The sequence below is a fragment of the Pseudophryne corroboree genome, unplaced genomic scaffold (genome assembly GCF_028390025.1).
Source record: "Pseudophryne corroboree isolate aPseCor3 unplaced genomic scaffold, aPseCor3.hap2 scaffold_294, whole genome shotgun sequence".
Classification (NCBI taxonomy): Eukaryota; Metazoa; Chordata; class Amphibia; order Anura; family Myobatrachidae; genus Pseudophryne; species Pseudophryne corroboree.
The window spans coordinates 63,588-81,467 of record NW_026969607.1 but is presented as its reverse complement, the minus strand read 5'-3'; the positions used below and the strand labels follow the sequence as shown (position 1 = coordinate 81,467).

Below are 17,880 nucleotides of genomic sequence, written 5' to 3'. Positions count from 1 at the left end.
CTGTTTTCATATGCAGACGAGGGTTGAAGCCAACTTTGACCCACTGCTTGGATGACATCACCATATGCAAATCCATCTGCGGCAGGCCTTCCCCCAGGAATGCTTGCACTAGTTGTTGCATTTGGTTTGTTGTTTGGGGGTGCTTCAGTATTAGGCAGCCTTCTGCCCTCCCATGTTCATCTGAAAATATGTGTTCTCCCTGCAGTTGTTGTCCCCAGATGAGAGTTCCCTTGTGCTGCCTCAGTTGAATCTCCTTAACTTGACAGAGATGTGCCTGAGCAGCGGCCCTCCCCAGCTCTATCCCAAATCATACTTATTTTGCATAGGAGATACCATGGTCATGAAGATTATTCTCCCAGGGTGAGGTTCATTCATTGAATTCTGGGTATGCTGACCCCTGTGATTTCCCCAAATGTGGGAAACTCGACTGCTTTATTTGTGGTAGTGGGGGACTGTGTTTGTGTTTTCCTCTGGTCAGCTCTGGTAAAAGTCAGATTTCTTTGTTTCAGAGCCTTGTTCTTCTTTTGAGAGTTCCCTTGTGCTGCCTCAGTTGGATCTCCTTCACTTGACAGGGGGGTGCCCGAGCAGAGACCCTCCCCAGCTCTAGCCCAACTCCTACTTACCTGCCAGGTGAGATACTATGATCATGAAGGTGCTTCTCCCAGGGCAAGGCTCACCCATTGCACTCTGGGTGTGCTGCCCCTGCGATTTCCCCAAATGTGGGAAACTTGACTGCATAATTTGTGTTTCCCCTCGTCGGCTCTCGTATAATTCAGATCTCTTTGTCTCAGGTCTCTCTCCAGCCTAGTTTGCTGTCTGTTTCCACTTCTCTTTTCTTCAGCCGCTCCCTTCTATACCCTTGTGCACTATCCTGACTTCTCATCCCGTCTGCTTACTTTGTGCCTTCCAATGCACAATGCAAACTACAGGTAGTGCTGCAGGGCCCACACCCTTTTACTTGCCTTACAGAGCAGCTCTGGAGCTGTTACAGTGCCCAGCTGCTGCAAGAAATCTGCTTGAATGCTTCAGGGGATGGGGCATGGCCAACATGAGCCCCACACCAAAGGAGGGTGGAGGTGTTTAATGCGAACTAGGGGTCATCCAAGCACCGCAAAAGGCCGCCATGCCCTGCATGCCCCTTTTCTCTTTTCATATGCAGATGAGGGTTGAAGCCAACTTTGACCCACTGCTTGGATGACATCACCGTATGCAAATCCGTCTTCTGCAGAACTTCCCCCAGGAATGCTTGCACTAGTTGTTGCATTTGGTTTGTTGTTTGGGGGTGCTTCAGTATTAGGCAGCCTTCTGCCCTCCCATGTTCATCTGAAAATATGTGTTCTCCCTGCAGTTGTTGTCCCCAGATGAGAGTTCCCTTGTGCTGCCTCAGTTGAATCTCCTTTACTTGACAGAGATGTGCATGAGCAGCGGCCCTCCCCAGCCCTATTCCAAATCATACTTATTTTGCATAGGAGATACCATGGTCATGAAGATTGTTCTCCCAGGGTGAGGTTCATTCATTGCATTTTGGGTATGCTGACCCCTGTGATTTCCCCAAATGTGGGAAACTCAACTGCATTATTTGTGGTAGTGGGGGACTGTGTTTGTGCTTTCCTCTGGTCAGCTCTGGTAAAAGTCAGATTTCTTTGTCTCAGATTTTCCTATTGCCTTGTTCTTCTTTCGAGAGTTCCCTTGTGCTGCCTCAGTTGGATCTCCTTCACTTTACAGGGGGGTACCCGAGCAGCGACCCTCCCCAGCTCTAGCCCAACTCCTACTTACCTGCCAGGTGAGATACTATGATCATGAAGGTGCTTCTCCCAGGGCAAGGCTCACCCATTGCACTCTGGGTGTGCTGCTCCTGCGATTTCCCCAAATGTGGGAAACTTGACTGCATAATTTGTGTTTCCCCTGGTCGGCTCTCGTATAATTCAGATCTCTTTGTCTCAGGTCTCTCTCCAGCCTAGTTTGCTGTCTGTTTCCACTTCTCTTTTCTTGAGCCGCTCCCTTCTATGCCCTTGCGCACTATCCTGACTTCTCCTCCTGTCTGCTTACTTTGTGCCTTCCAACGCACAATGCGAACTACAGGTAGTGCTGCAGGGCCCACACCCTTTTACTTGCCTTACAGAGCAGCTCTGGAGCTGTTACAGTGCCCAGCTGCTGCAAGAAATCAGCTTGAATGCTTCAGGGGCTGGGGCATAGCCAACATGAGCCCCACACCAAAGGAGGGTGGAGGTGTTTAATGCAAACTAGGGGTCAGCCAAGCGCCGCAAAAGGCCACCATGCCCTGCACGCCCCTTTTCTCTTTTCATATGCAGACGAGGGTTGAAGCCAACTTTGACCCACTGCTTGGATGACATCACCATATGCAAATCCATCTGCGGCAGGCCTTCCCCCAGGAATGCTTGCACTAGTTGTTGCATTTGGTTTGTTGTTTGGGGGTGCTTCAGTATTAGGCAGCCTTCTGCCCTCCCATGTTCATCTGAAAATATATGTTCTCCCTGCAGTTGTTGTCCCCAGATGAGAGTTCCCTTTTGCTGCCTCAGTTGAATCTCCTTTACTTGACAGAGATGTGCATGAGCAGCGGCCCTCCCCAGCCCTATTCCAAATCATACTTATTTTGCATAGGAGATACCATGGTCATGAAGATTTTTCTCCCAGGGTGAGGTTCATTCATTGCATTTTGGGTATGCTGACCCCTGTGATTTCCCCAAATGTGGGAAACTTGACTGCATTATTTGTGGTAGTGGGAGACTGTGTTTGTGCTTTTCTCTGGTCAGCTCTGGTAAAAGTCAGATTTCTTTGTCTCAGATTTTCCTTTAGCCTTGTTCTTCTTTCGAGAGTTCCCTTGTGCTGCCTCAGTTGGATCTCCTTCACTTTACAGGGGGGTACCCGAGCAGCGACCCTCCCCAGCTCTAGCCCAACTCCTACTTACCTGCCAGGTGAGATACTATGATCATGAAGGTGCTTCTCCCAGGGCAAGGCTCACCCATTGTACTCTGGGTGTGCTGCTCCTGCGATTTCCCCAAATGTGGGAAACTTGACTGCATTATTTGTGTTTCCCCTGGTCGGCTCTCGTATAATTCAGATCTCTTTGTCTCAGGTCTCTCTCCAGCCTAGTTTGCTGTCTGTTTCCACTTCTCTTTTCTTCAGCCGCTCCCTTCTATACCCTTGTGCACTATCCTGACTTCTCCTCCCGTCTGCTTACTTTGTGCCTTCCAATGCACAATGCAAACTACAGGTAGTGCTGCAGGGCCCACACCCTTTTACTTGCCTTACAGAGCAGCTCTGGAGCTGTTACAGTGCCCAGCTGCTGCAAGAAATCAGCTTGAATGCTTCAGGGGCTGGGGCATAGAATGAAAATTTAAAAGCCTCCTGTTAGTGCTTCATCTACACGGTATAGCCCTGAATTTTCCAATGCCTAGCTCTTTGCAAAAGAGAGATATTGGCAAGGAAAAGCTGTATTGTACCTTTGCATTTTTCTCCCAAACGAAGGACACTAGAATTAAAATTTTAAAGCCTCCTGTTAGTGCTTCATCTACACGTTATAGCCCTGAATTTTCCAATGCCTATCTCTTTGCAAAAGAGAGATATCGGCAAGGAAAAGTGTATTGTACTTTTGCATTTTTCTCCCAAACGAAAGACACTAGAATGAAAATTTTAAAGCCTCCTGTTAGTGCTTCATCTACACGTTATAGCCCTGCATTTTCCAATGCCTATCTCTTTGCAAAAGAGAGATATCGGCAAGGAAAAGCTGCATTGTACTTTTGCATTTTTCTCCCAAGCGAAAGACACTAGAATGAAAATTTTAAAGCCTCCTGTTAGTGCTTCATCTACACGTTATAGCCCTGAATTTTCCAATGCCTATCTCTTTGCAAAAGAGAGATATCGGCAAGGAAAAGCTGTATTGTGCCTTTGCATTTTTCTCCCAAACGAAAGACACTAGAATGAAAATGTTAAAGCCTACTGTTAGTGCTTCATCTACACGTTATAGCCCTGAATTTTCCAATGCCTAGCTCTTTGCAAAAGAGAGATATCGGCAAGGAAAAGCTGTATTGTACCTTTGCATTTTTCTCCCAAACGAAAGACACTAGAATGAAAATTTTAAAGCCTCCTGTTAGTGCTTCATCTACACGTTATAGCCCTGAATTTTCCAATGCCTATCTCTTTGCAAAAGAGAGATATCGGCAAGGAAACGCTGTATTGTACCTTTGCATTTTTCTCCCAAACGAAGGACAATAGAATGAAAATTTTAAAGCCTCCTATTAGTGCTTCATCTACACGTTATAGCCCTGAATTTTCCAATGCCTATCTCTTTGCAAAAGAGAGATATCGGCAAGGAAAAACTGTATTGTACCTTTGCATTTTTCTCCCAAACGAAAGACACTAGAATGAAGATTTAAAAGCCTCCTGTTAGTGCTTCATCTACACGGTATATCCCTGAATTTTCCAATGCCTAGCTCTTTGCAAAAGAGAGATATTGGCAAGGAAAAGCTGTGTTGTACCTTTGCATTTTTCTCCCAAACGAAGGACACTAGAATGAAAATTTTAAAGCCTCCTGTTAGTGCTTCATCTACACGTTATAGCCCTGAATTTTCCAATGCCTATCTCTTTGCAAAAGAGAGATATCGGCAAGGAAATGCTGTATTGTACCTTTGCATTTTTCTCCCAAACGAAAGACACTAGAATGAAAATTTTAAAGCCTCCTGTTAGTGCTTCATCTACACGTTATAGCCCTGCATTTTCCAATGCCTATCTCTTTGCAAAAGAGAGATATCGGCAAGGAAAAGCTGCATTGTACTTTTGCATTTTTCTCCCAAACGAAAGACACTAGAATGAAAATTTTAAAGCCTCCTGTTAGTGCTTCATCTACACGTAATAGCCCTGAATTTTCCAATGCCTATCTCTTTGCAAAAGAGAGATATCGGCAAGGAAATGCTGTATTGTACCTTTGCATTTTTCTCCCAAACGAAAGACACTAGAATGAAAATTTTAAAGCCTCCTGTTAGTGCTTCATCTACACGTTATAGCCCTGCATTTTCCAATGCCTATCTCTTTGCAAAAGAGAGATATCGGCAAGGAAAAGCTGCATTGTACTTTTGCATTTTTCTCCCAAATGAAAGACACTAGAATGAAAATTTTAAAGCCTCCTGTTAGTGCTTCATCTACACGTTATAGCCCTGAATTTTTCAATGCCTATCTCTTTGCAAAAGAGAGATATCGGCAAGGAAAAGCTGTATTGTACCTTTGCATTTTTCTCCCAAACGAAAGACACTAGAATGAAAATGTTAAAGCCTACTGTTAGTGCTTCATCTACACGTTATAGCCCTGAATTTTCCAATGCCTAGCTCTTTGCAAAAGAGAGATATCGGCAAGGAAAAGCTGTATTGTACCTTTGCATTTTTCTCCCAAACGAAAGACACTAGAATGAAAATGTTAAAGCCTACTGTTAGTGCTTCATCTACACGTTATAGCCCTGAATTTTCCAATGCCTATCTCTTTGCAAAAGAGAGATATCGGCAAGGAAAAGCTGTATTGTACCTTTGCATTTTTCTCCCAAACGAAAGACACTAGAATGAAAATTTTAAAGCCTACTGTTAGTGCTTCATCTACACGTTATAGCCCTGAATTTTCCAATGCCTAGCTCTTTGCAAAAGAGAGATATCGGCAAGGAAAAGCTGTATTGTACCTTTGCATTTTTCTCCCAAACGAAAGACACTAGAATGAAAATTTTAAAGCCTCCTGTTAGTGCTTCATCTACACGTTATAGCCCTGAATTTTCCAATGCCTATCTCTTTGCAAAAGAGAGATATCGGCAAGGAAAAGCTGTATTGTACCTTTGCATTTTTCTCCCAAACGAAGGACACTAGAATGAAAATTTTAAAGCCTCCTATTAGTGCTTCATCTACACGTTATAGCCCTGAATTTTCCAATGCCTATCTCTTTGCAAAAGAGAGATATCGGCAAGGAAAAGTGTATTGTACTTTTGCATTTTTCTCCCAAACGAAAGACACTAGAATGAAAATTTTAAAGCCTCCTGATAGTGCTTCATCTACACGTTATAGCCCTGCATTTTCCAATGCCTATCTCTTTGCAAAAGAGAGATATCGGCAAGGAAAAGCTGCATTGTACTTTTGCATTTTTCTCCCAAACGAAAGACACTAGAATGAAAATTTTAAAGCCTCCTGTTAGTGCTTCATCTACACGTTATAGCCCTGAAATTTCCAATGCCTATCTCTTTGCAAAAGAGAGATATCGGCAAGGAAAAGCTGTATTGTACCTTTGCATTTTTCTCCCAAACGAAAGACACTAGAATGAAAATGTTAAAGCCTACTGTTAGTGCTTCATCTACACGTTATAGCCCTGAATTTTCCAATGCCTAGCTCTTTGCAAAAGAGAGATATCGGCAAGGAAAAGCTGTATTGTACCTTTGCATTTTTCTCCCAAACGAAAGACACTAGAATGAAAATTTTAAAGCCTCCTGTTAGTGCTTCATCTACACGTTATAGTCCTGAATTTTCCAATGCCTATCTCTTTGCAAAAGAGAGATATCGGCAAGGAAAAGCTGTATTGTACCTTTGCATTTTTCTCCCAAACGAAGGACACTAGAATGAAAATTTTAAAGCCTCCTATTAGTGCTTCATCTACACGTTATAGCCCTGAATTTTCCAATGCCTATCTCTTTGCAAAAGAGAGATATCGGCAAGGAAATACTGTATTGTACCTTTGCATTTTTCTCCCAAACGAAAGACACTAGAATGAAAATTTTAAAGCCTCCTGTTAGTGCTTCATCTACACGTTATAGCCCTGAATTTTCCAATGCCTATCTCTTTGCAAAAGAGAGATATCGGCAAGGAAAAGCTGTATTGTACCTTTGCATTTTTCTCCCAAACGAAAGACACTAGAATGAAAATTTTAAAGCCTACTGTTAGTGCTTCATCTACACGTTATAGCCCTGAATTTTCCAATGCCTAGCTCTTTGCAAAAGAGAGATATCGGCAAGGAAAAGCTGTATTGTACCTTTGCATTTTTCTCCCAAACGAAAGACACTAGAATGAAAATTTTAAAGCCTCCTGTTAGTGCTTCATCTACACGTTATAGCCCTGAATTTTCCAATGCCTATCTCTTTGCAAAAGAGAGATATCGGCAAGGAAAAGCTGTATTGTACCTTTGCATTTTTCTCCCAAACGAAGGACACTAGAATGAAAATTTTAAAGCCTCCTATTAGTGCTTCATCTACACGTTATAGCCCTGAATTTTCCAATGCCTATCTCTTTGCAAAAGAGAGATATCGGCAAGGAAAAGTGTATTGTACTTTTGCATTTTTCTCCCAAACGAAAGACACTAGAATGAAAATTTTAAAGCCTCCTGATAGTGCTTCATCTACACGTTATAGCCCTGCATTTTCCAATGCCTATCTCTTTGCAAAAGAGAGATATCGGCAAGGAAAAGCTGCATTGTACTTTTGCATTTTTCTCCCAAACGAAAGACACTAGAATGAAAATTTTAAAGCCTCCTGTTAGTGCTTCATCTACACGTTATAGCCCTGAAATTTCCAATGCCTATCTCTTTGCAAAAGAGAGATATCGGCAAGGAAAAGCTGTATTGTACCTTTGCATTTTTCTCCCAAACGAAAGACACTAGAATGAAAATGTTAAAGCCTACTGTTAGTGCTTCATCTACACGTTATAGCCCTGAATTTTCCAATGCCTAGCTCTTTGCAAAAGAGAGATATCGGCAAGGAAAAGCTGTATTGTACCTTTGCATTTTTCTCCCAAACGAAAGACACTAGAATGAAAATTTTAAAGCCTCCTGTTAGTGCTTCATCTACACGTTATAGTCCTGAATTTTCCAATGCCTATCTCTTTGCAAAAGAGAGATATCGGCAAGGAAAAGCTGTATTGTACCTTTGCATTTTTCTCCCAAACGAAGGACACTAGAATGAAAATTTTAAAGCCTCCTATTAGTGCTTCATCTACACGTTATAGCCCTGAATTTTCCAATGCCTATCTCTTTGCAAAAGAGAGATATCGGCAAGGAAATACTGTATTGTACCTTTGCATTTTTCTCCCAAACGAAAGACACTAGAATGAAAATTTTAAAGCCTCCTGTTAGTGCTTCATCTACACGTTATAGCCCTGAATTTTCCAATGCCTATCTCTTTGCAAAAGAGAGATATCGGCAAGGAAAAGCTGTATTGTACCTTTGCATTTTTCTCCCAAACGAAAGACACTAGAATGAAAATTTTAAAGCCTACTGTTAGTGCTTCATCTACACGTTATAGCCCTGAATTTTCCAATGCCTAGCTCTTTGCAAAAGAGAGATATCGGCAAGGAAAAGCTGTATTGTACCTTTGCATTTTTCTCCCAAACGAAAGACACTAGAATGAAAATTTTAAAGCCTCCTGTTAGTGCTTCATCTACACGTTATAGCCCTGAATTTTCCAATGCCTATCTCTTTGCAAAAGAGAGATATCGGCAAGGAAAAGCTGTATTGTACCTTTGCATTTTTCTCCCAAACGAAAGACACTAGAATGAAAATTTTAAAGCCTACTGTTAGTGCTTCATCTACACGTTATAGCCCTGAATTTTCCAATGCCTAGCTCTTTGCAAAAGAGAGATATCGGCAAGGAAAAGCTGTATTGTACCTTTGCATTTTTCTCCCAAACGAAAGACACTAGAATGAAAATTTTAAAGCCTCCTGTTAGTGCTTCATCTACACGTTATAGCCCTGAATTTTCCAATGCCTATCTCTTTGCAAAAGAGAGATATCGGCAAGGAAAAGCTGTATTGTACCTTTGCATTTTTCTCCCAAACGAAGGACACTAGAATGAAAATTTTAAAGCCTCCTATTAGTGCTTCATCTACACGTTATAGCCCTGAATTTTCCAATGCCTATCTCTTTGCAAAAGAGAGATATCGGCAAGGAAAAGTGTATTGTACTTTTGCATTTTTCTCCCAAACGAAAGACACTAGAATGAAAATTTTAAAGCCTCCTGATAGTGCTTCATCTACACGTTATAGCCCTGCATTTTCCAATGCCTATCTCTTTGCAAAAGAGAGATATCGGCAAGGAAAAGCTGCATTGTACTTTTGCATTTTTCTCCCAAACGAAAGACACTAGAATGAAAATTTTAAAGCCTCCTGTTAGTGCTTCATCTACACGTTATAGCCCTGAAATTTCCAATGCCTATCTCTTTGCAAAAGAGAGATATCGGCAAGGAAAAGCTGTATTGTACCTTTGCATTTTTCTCCCAAACGAAAGACACTAGAATGAAAATGTTAAAGCCTACTGTTAGTGCTTCATCTACACGTTATAGCCCTGAATTTTCCAATGCCTAGCTCTTTGCAAAAGAGAGATATCGGCAAGGAAAAGCTGTATTGTACCTTTGCATTTTTCTCCCAAACGAAAGACACTAGAATGAAAATTTTAAAGCCTCCTGTTAGTGCTTCATCTACACGTTATAGTCCTGAATTTTCCAATGCCTATCTCTTTGCAAAAGAGAGATATCGGCAAGGAAAAGCTGTATTGTACCTTTGCATTTTTCTCCCAAACGAAGGACACTAGAATGAAAATTTTAAAGCCTCCTATTAGTGCTTCATCTACACGTTATAGCCCTGAATTTTCCAATGCCTATCTCTTTGCAAAAGAGAGATATCGGCAAGGAAATACTGTATTGTACCTTTGCATTTTTCTCCCAAACGAAAGACACTAGAATGAAAATTTTAAAGCCTCCTGTTAGTGCTTCATCTACACGTTATAGCCCTGAATTTTCCAATGCCTATCTCTTTGCAAAAGAGAGATATCGGCAAGGAAAAGCTGTATTGTACCTTTGCATTTTTCTCCCAAACGAAAGACACTAGAATGAAAATTTTAAAGCCTACTGTTAGTGCTTCATCTACACGTTATAGCCCTGAATTTTCCAATGCCTAGCTCTTTGCAAAAGAGAGATATCGGCAAGGAAAAGCTGTATTGTACCTTTGCATTTTTCTCCCAAACGAAAGACACTAGAATTAAAATTTTAAAGCCTCCTGTTAGTGCTTCATCTACACGTTATAGCCCTGAATTTTCCAATGCCTATCTCTTTGCAAAAGAGAGATATCGGCAAGGAAAAGCTGTATTGTACCTTTGCATTTTTCTCCCAAACGAAGGACACTAGAATGAAAATTTTAAAGCCTCCTATTAGTGCTTCATCTACACGTTATAGCCCTGAATTTTCCAATGCCTATCTCTTTGCAAAAGAGAGATATCGGCAAGGAAAAGTGTATTGTACTTTTGCATTTTTCTCCCAAACGAAAGACACTAGAATGAAAATTTTAAAGCCTCCTGATAGTGCTTCATCTACACGTTATAGCCCTGCATTTTCCAATGCCTATCTCTTTGCAAAAGAGAGATATCGGCAAGGAAAAGCTGCATTGTACTTTTGCATTTTTCTCCCAAACGAAAGACACTAGAATGAAAATTTTAAAGCCTCCTGTTAGTGCTTCATCTACACGTTATAGCCCTGAAATTTCCAATGCCTATCTCTTTGCAAAAGAGAGATATCGGCAAGGAAAAGCTGTATTGTACCTTTGCATTTTTCTCCCAAACGAAGGACATTAGAATGAAAATTTTAAAGCCTCCTATTAGTGCTTCATCTACACGTTATAGCCCTGAATTTTCCAATGCCTATCTCTTTGCAAAAGAGAGATATCGGCAAGGAAAAACTGTATTGTACCTTTGCATTTTTCTCCCAAACGAAAGACACTAGAATGAAAATTTTAAAGCCTACTGTTAGTGCTTCATCTACACGTTATAGCCCTGAATGTTCCAATGCCTAGCTCTTTGCAAAAGAGAGATATCGGCAAGGAAATGCTGTATTGTACCTTTGCATTTTTCTCCCAAACGAAAGACACTAGAATGAAAATTTTAAAGCCTCCTGTTAGTGCTTCATCTACACGTTATAGCCCTGAATTTTCCAATGCCTATCTCTTTGCAAAAGAGAGATATCGGCAAGGAAAAGCTGTATTGTACCTTTGCATTTTTCTCCCAAACGAAGGACACTAGAATGAAAATTTTAAAGCCTCCTATTAGTGCTTCATCTACACGTTATAGCCCTGAATTTTCCAATGCCTATCTCTTTGCAAAAGAGAGATATCAGCAAGGAAAAGTGTATTGTACTTTTGCATTTTTCTCCCAAACGAAAGACACTAGAATGAAAATTTTAAAGCCTCCTGTTAGTGCTTCATCTACACGTTATAGCCCTGCATTTTCCAATGCCTATCTCTTTGCAAAAGAGAGATATCGGCAAGGAAAAGCTGTATTGTACCTTTGCATTTTTCTCCCAAACGAAAGACACTAGAATGAAAATTTTAAAGCCTACTGTTAGTGCTTCATCTACACGTTATAGCCCTGAATTTTCCAATGCCTATCTCTTTGCAAAAGAGAGATATCGGCAAGGAAAAGCTGTATTGTACCTTTGCATTTTTCTCCCAAACGAAGGACACTAGAATGAAAATTTTAAAGCCTCCTGTTAGTGCTTCATCTACACGTAATAGCCCTGAATTTTCCAATGCCTATCTCTTTGCAAAAGAGAGATATCGGCAAGGAAATGCTGTATTGTACCTTTGCATTTTTCTCCCAAACGAAAGACACTAGAATGAAAATTTTAAAGCCTCCTGTTAGTGCTTCATCTACACGTTATAGCCCTGCATTTTCCAATGCCTATCTCTTTGCAAAAGAGAGATATCGGCAAGGAAAAGCTGCATTGTACTTTTGCATATTTCTCCCAAACGAAAGACACTAGAATGAAAATTTTAAAGCCTCCTGTTAGTGCTTCATCTACACGTTATAGCCCTGAATTTTCCAATGCCTATCTCTTTGCAAAAGAGAGATATCGGCAAGGAAAAGCTGTATTGTACCTTTGCATTTTTCTCCCAAACGAAAGACACTAGAATGAAAATTTTAAAGCCTCCTGTTAGTGCTTCATCTACACGTTATAGCCCTGAATTTTCCAATGCCTATCTCTTTGCAAAAGAGAGATATCGGCAAGGAAAAGCTGCATTGTACTTTTGCATTTTTCTCCCAAACGAAAGACACTAGAATGAAAATTTTAAAGCCTCCTGTTAGTGCTTCATCTACACGTTATAGCCCTGCATTTTCCAATGCCTATCTCTTTGTAAAAGATAGATATCGGCAAGGAAAAGCTGCATTGTACTTTTGCATTTTTCTCCCAAACGAAAGACACTAGAATGAAAATTTTAAAGCCTCCTGTTAGTGCTTCATCTACACGTTATAGCCCTGAATTTTCCAATGCCTATCTCTTTGCAAAAGAGAGATATCGGCAAGGAAATGCTGTATTGTACCTTTGCATTTTTCTCCCAAACGAAAGACACTAGAATGAAAATTTTAAAGCCTCCTGTTAGTGCTTCATCTACACGTTATAGCCCTGAATTTTCCAATGCCTAGCTCTTTTCGAAAGACACTAGAATGAAAATTTTAAAGCCTCCTGTTAGTGCTTCATCTACACGTTATAGCCCTGAATTTTCCAATGCCTATCTCTTTGCAAAAGAGAGATATCGGCAAGGAAAAGCTGTATTGTACCTTTGCATTTTTCTCCCAAACGAAAGACACTAGAATGAAAATTTTAAATCCTACTGTTAGTGCTTCATCTACACGTTATAGCCCTGAATTTTCCAATGCCTAGCTCTTTGCAAAAGAGAGATATCGGCAAGGAAAAGCTGTATTGTACCTTTGCATTTTTCTCCCAAACGAAAGACACTAGAATGAAAATTTTAAAGCCTCCTGTTAGTGCTTCATCTACACGTTATAGCCCTGAATTTTCCAATGCCTATCTCTTTGCAAAAGAGAGATATCGGCAAGGAAAAGCTGTATTGTACCTTTGCATTTTTCTCCCAAACGAAGGACACTAGAATGAAAATTTTAAAGCCTCCTGTTAGTGCTTCATCTACACGTAATAGCCCTGAATTTTCCAATGCCTATCTTTTTGCAAAAGAGAGATATCGGCAAGGAAATGCTGTAATGTACATTTGCATTTTTCTCCCAAACGAAAGACACTAGAATGAAAATTTTAAAGCCTCCTGTTAGTGCTTCATCTACACGTTATAGCCCTGCATTTTCCAATGCCTATCTCTTTGCAAAAGAGAGATATCGGCAAGGAAAAGTTGCATTGTACTTTTGCATTTTTCTCCCAAACGAAAGACACTAGAATGAAAATTGTAAAGCCTCCTGTTAGTGCTTCATCTACACGTTATAGCCCTGCATTTTCCAATGCCTATCTCTTTGCAAAAGAGAGATATCGGCAAGGAAAAGCTGTATTGTACCTTTGCATTTTTCTCCCAAACGAAAGACACTAGAATGAAAATGTTAAAGCCTACTGTTAGTGCTTCATCTACACGTTATAGCCCTGAATTTTCCAATGCCTATCACTTTGCAAAAGAGAGATATCGGCAAGGAAAAGCTGTATTGTACCTTTGCATTTTTCTCCCAAACGAAAGACACTAGAATGAAAATTTTAAAGCCTCCTGTTAGTGCTTCATCTACACGTTATAGCCCTGAATTTTCCAATGCCTAGCTCTTTGCAAAAGAGAGATATCGGCAAGGAAAAGCTGTATTGTACCTTTGCATTTTTCTCCCAAACGAAAGACACTAGAATGAAAATTTTAAAGCCTCCTGTTAGTGCTTCATCTACACGTTATAGCCCTGAATTTTCCAATGCCTATCTCTTTGCAAAAGAGAGATATCGGCAAGGAAAAGCTGTATTGTACCTTTGCATTTTTCTCCCAAACGAAGGACACTAGAATGAAAATTTTAAAACCTCCTATTAGTGCTTCATCTACACGTTATAGCCCTGAATTTTCCAATGCCTATCTCTTTGCAAAAGAGAGATATCGGCAAGGAAAAGCTGTATTGTACCTTTGCATTTTTCTCCCAAACGAAGTACACTAGAATGAAAATGTTAAAGCCTCCTGTTAGTGCTTCATCTACACGTTATAGCCCTGAATTTTCCAATGCCTATCTCTTTGCAAAAGAGAGATATCGGCAAGGAAAAGCTGTATTGTACCTTTGCATTTTTCTCCCAAACGAAAGACACTAGAATGAAAATTTTAAAGCCTCCTGTTAGTGCTTCATCTACACGTAATAGCCCTGAATTTTCCAATGCCTATCTCTTTGCAAAAGAGAGATATCGGCAAGGAAATGCTGTATTGTACCTTTGCATTTTTCTCCCAAACGAAAGACACTAGAATGAAAATTTTAAAGCCTCCTGTTAGTGCTTCATCTACACGTTATAGCCCTGCATTTTCCAATGCCTATCTCTTTGCAAAAGAGAGATATCGGCAAGGAAAAGTTGCATTGTACTTTTGCATTTTTCTCCCAAACGAAAGACACTAGAATGAAAATTGTAAAGCCTCCTGTTAGTGCTTCATCTACACGTTATAGCCCTGCATTTTCCAATGCCTATCTCTTTGCAAAAGAGAGATATCGGCAAGGAAAAGCTGTATTGTACCTTTGCATTTTTCTCCCAAACGAAAGACACTAGAATGAAAATGTTAAAGCCTACTGTTAGTGCTTCATCTACACGTTATAGCCCTGAATTTTCCAATGCCTATCTCTTTGCAAAAGAGAGATATCGGCAAGGAAAACTGTATTGTACCTTTGCATTTTTCTCCCAAACGAAAGACACTAGAATGAAAATTTTAAAGCCTCCTGTTAGTGCTTCATCTACACGTTATAGCCCTGAATTTTCCAATGCCTAGCTCTTTGCAAAAGAGAGATATCGGCAAGGAAAAGCTGTATTGTACCTTTGCATTTTTCTCCCAAACGAAAGACACTAGAATGAAAATTTTAAAGCCTCCTGTTAGTGCTTCATCTACACGTTATAGCCCTGAATTTTCCAATGCCTATCTCTTTGCAAAAGAGAGATATCGGCAAGGAAAAGCTGTATTGTACCTTTGCATTTTTCTCCCAAACGAAGGACACTAGAATGAAAATTTTAAAACCTCCTATTAGTGCTTCATCTACACGTTATAGCCCTGAATTTTCCAATGCCTATCTCTTTGCAAAAGAGAGATATCGGCAAGGAAAAGCTGTATTGTACCTTTGCATTTTTCTCCCAAACGAAGTACACTAGAATGAAAATGTTAAAGCCTCCTGTTAGTGCTTCATCTACACGTTATAGCTCTGAATTTTCCAATGCCTATCTCTTTGCAAAAGAGAGATATCGGCAAGGAAAAGCTGTATTGTACCTTTGCATTTTTCTCCCAAACGAAAGACACTAGAATGAAAAATTTAAAGCCTCCTGTTAGTGCTTCATCTACACGTTATAGCCCTGAATTTTCCAATGCCTATCTCTTTGCAAAAGAGAGATATCGGCAAGTAAAAGCTGTATTGTACCTTTGCATTTTTCTCCCAAACGAAAGACACTAGAATGAACATTTTAAAGCCTACTGTTAGTGCTTCATCTACACGTTATAGCCCTGAATTTTCCAATGCCTATCTCTTTGCAAAAGAGAGATATCAGCAAGGAAAAGCTGTATTGTACCTTTGCATTTTTCTCCCAAACGAAGGACACTAGAATGAAAATTTTAAAGCCTCCTATTAGTGCTTCATCTACACGTTATAGCCCTGAATTTTCCAATGCCTATCTCTTTGCAAAAGAGAGATATCGGCAAGGAAAAACTGTATTGTACCTTTGCATTTTTCTCCCAAACGAAAGACACTAGAATGAAAATTTGAAAGCCTCCTGTTAGTGCTTCATCTACACGTTATAGCCCTGAATTTTCCAATGCCTATCTCTTTGCAAAAGAGAGATATCGGCAAGGAAAAGCTGTATTGTACCTTTGCATTTTTCTCCCAAACGAAAGATACTAGAATGAAAATTTTAAATCCTACTGTTAGTTCTTCATCTGCACGTTATAGCCCTGAATTTTCCAATGCCTAGCTCTTTGCAAAAGAGAGATATCGGCAAGGAAAAGCTGTATTGTACCTTTGCATTTTTCTCCCAAACGAAAGACACTAGAATGAAAATTTTAAAGCCTACTGTTAGTGCTTCATCTACACGTTATAGCCCTGAATTTTCCAATGCCTATCTCTTTGCAAAAGAGAGATATCGGCAAGGAAAAACTGTATTGTACCTTTGCATTTTTCTCCCAAACGAAAGACACTAGAATGAAAATTTTAAAGCCTCCTGTTAGTGCTTCATCTACACGTTATAGCCCTGAATTTTCCAATGCCTATCTCTTTGCAAAAGAGAGATATCGGCAAGGAAAAGCTGTATTGTACCTTTGCATTTTTCTCCCAAACGAAAGACACTAGAATGAAAATTTTAAATCCTACTGTTAGTGCTTCATCTACACGTTATAGCCCTGAATTTTCCAATGCCTAGCTCTTTGCAAAAGAGAGATATCGACAAGGAAAAGCTGTATTGTACCTTTGCATTTTTCTCCCAAACGAAAGACACTAGAATGAAAATTTTAAAGCCTCCTGTTAGTGCTTCATCTACACGTTATAGCCCTAAATTTTCCAATGCCTATCTCTTTGCAAAAGAGAGATATCGGCAAGGAAAAGCTGTATTGTACCTTTGCATTTTTCTCCCAAACGAAGGACACTAGAATGAAAATTTTAAAGCCTCCTGTTAGTGCTTCATCTACACGTAATAGCCCTGAATTTTCCAATGCCTATCTCTTTGCAAAAGAGAGATATCGGCAAGGAAATGCTGTATTGTACCTTTGCATTTTTCTCCCAAACGAAAGACACTAGAATGAAAATTTTAAAGCCTCCTGTTAGTGCTTCATCTACACGTTATAGCCCTGCATTTTCCAATGCCTATCTCTTTGCAAAAGAGAGATATCGGCAAGGAAAAGTTGCATTGTACTTTTGCATTTTTCTCCCAAACGAAAGACACTAGAATGAAAATTGTAAAGCCTCCTGTTAGTGCTTCATCTACACGTTATAGCCCTGCATTTTCCAATGCCTATCTCTTTGCAAAAGAGAGATATCGGCAAGGAAAAGCTGTATTGTACCTTTGCATTTTTCTCCCAAACGAAAGACACTAGAATGAAAATGTTAAAGCCTACTGTTAGTGCTTCATCTACACGTTATAGCCCTGAATTTTCCAATGCCTATCTCTTTGCAAAAGAGAGATATCGGCAAGGAAAAGCTGTATTGTACCTTTGCATTTTTCTCCCAAACGAAAGACACTAGAATGAAAATTTTAAAGCCTCCTGTTAGTGCTTCATCTACACGTTATAGCCCTGAATTTTCCAATGCCTAGCTCTTTGCAAAAGAGAGATATCGGCAAGGAAAAGCTGTATTGTACCTTTGCATTTTTCTCCCAAACGAAAGACACTAGAATGAAAATTTTAAAGCCTCCTGTTAGTGCTTCATCTACACGTTATAGCCCTGAATTTTCCAATGCCTATCTCTTTGCAAAAGAGAGATATCGGCAAGGAAAAGCTGTATTGTACCTTTGCATTTTTCTCCCAAACGAAGGACACTAGAAAGAAAATTTTAAAGCCTCCTATTAGTGCTTCATCTACACGTTATAGCCCTGAATTTTCCAATGCCTATCTCTTTGCAAAAGAGAGATATCGGCAAGGAAAAGCTGTATTGTACCTTTGCATTTTTCTCCCAAACGAAGTACACTAGAATGAAAATGTTAAAGCCTCCTGTTAGTGCTTCATCTACACGTTATAGCCCTGAATTTTCCAATGCCTATCTCTTTGCAAAAGAGAGATATCGGCAAGGAAAAGCTGTATTGTACCTTTGCATTTTTCTCCCAAACGAAAGACACTAGAATGAAAATTTTAAAGCCTCCTGTTAGTGCTTCATCTACACGTTATAGCCCTGAATTTTCCAATGCCTATCTCTTTGCAAAAGAGAGATATC

At 40.0% G+C, this 17,880-nt stretch overlaps 5 non-coding genes and 1 pseudogene across 5 annotated transcripts; all 6 read left to right on the top strand.

The window, feature by feature from the left end:
• Positions 1-309: 309 nt before the first annotated feature.
• On the top strand, positions 310-473 carry LOC135015135 (U1 spliceosomal RNA). Its single transcript, XR_010213484.1, has one exon. It is a non-coding gene; the product is annotated as a U1 spliceosomal RNA (small nuclear RNA).
• A 142-nt stretch (positions 474-615) lies between these two features.
• LOC135015230 (U1 spliceosomal RNA) lies at positions 616-751 on the top strand (annotated as a pseudogene).
• A 701-nt stretch (positions 752-1,452) lies between these two features.
• Positions 1,453-1,616, top strand: LOC135014994 (U1 spliceosomal RNA). The gene has a single exon (XR_010213344.1). It is a non-coding gene; the product is annotated as a U1 spliceosomal RNA (small nuclear RNA).
• A 152-nt stretch (positions 1,617-1,768) lies between these two features.
• On the top strand, positions 1,769-1,931 carry LOC135015205 (U1 spliceosomal RNA). Its single transcript, XR_010213551.1, has one exon. It is a non-coding gene; the product is annotated as a U1 spliceosomal RNA (small nuclear RNA).
• A 674-nt stretch (positions 1,932-2,605) lies between these two features.
• Positions 2,606-2,769, top strand: LOC135015104 (U1 spliceosomal RNA). Its single transcript, XR_010213453.1, has one exon. It is a non-coding gene; the product is annotated as a U1 spliceosomal RNA (small nuclear RNA).
• A 152-nt stretch (positions 2,770-2,921) lies between these two features.
• Positions 2,922-3,084, top strand: LOC135015333 (U1 spliceosomal RNA). The gene has a single exon (XR_010213629.1). It is a non-coding gene; the product is annotated as a U1 spliceosomal RNA (small nuclear RNA).
• The last annotated feature ends 14,796 nt before the right edge of the window (positions 3,085-17,880 follow it).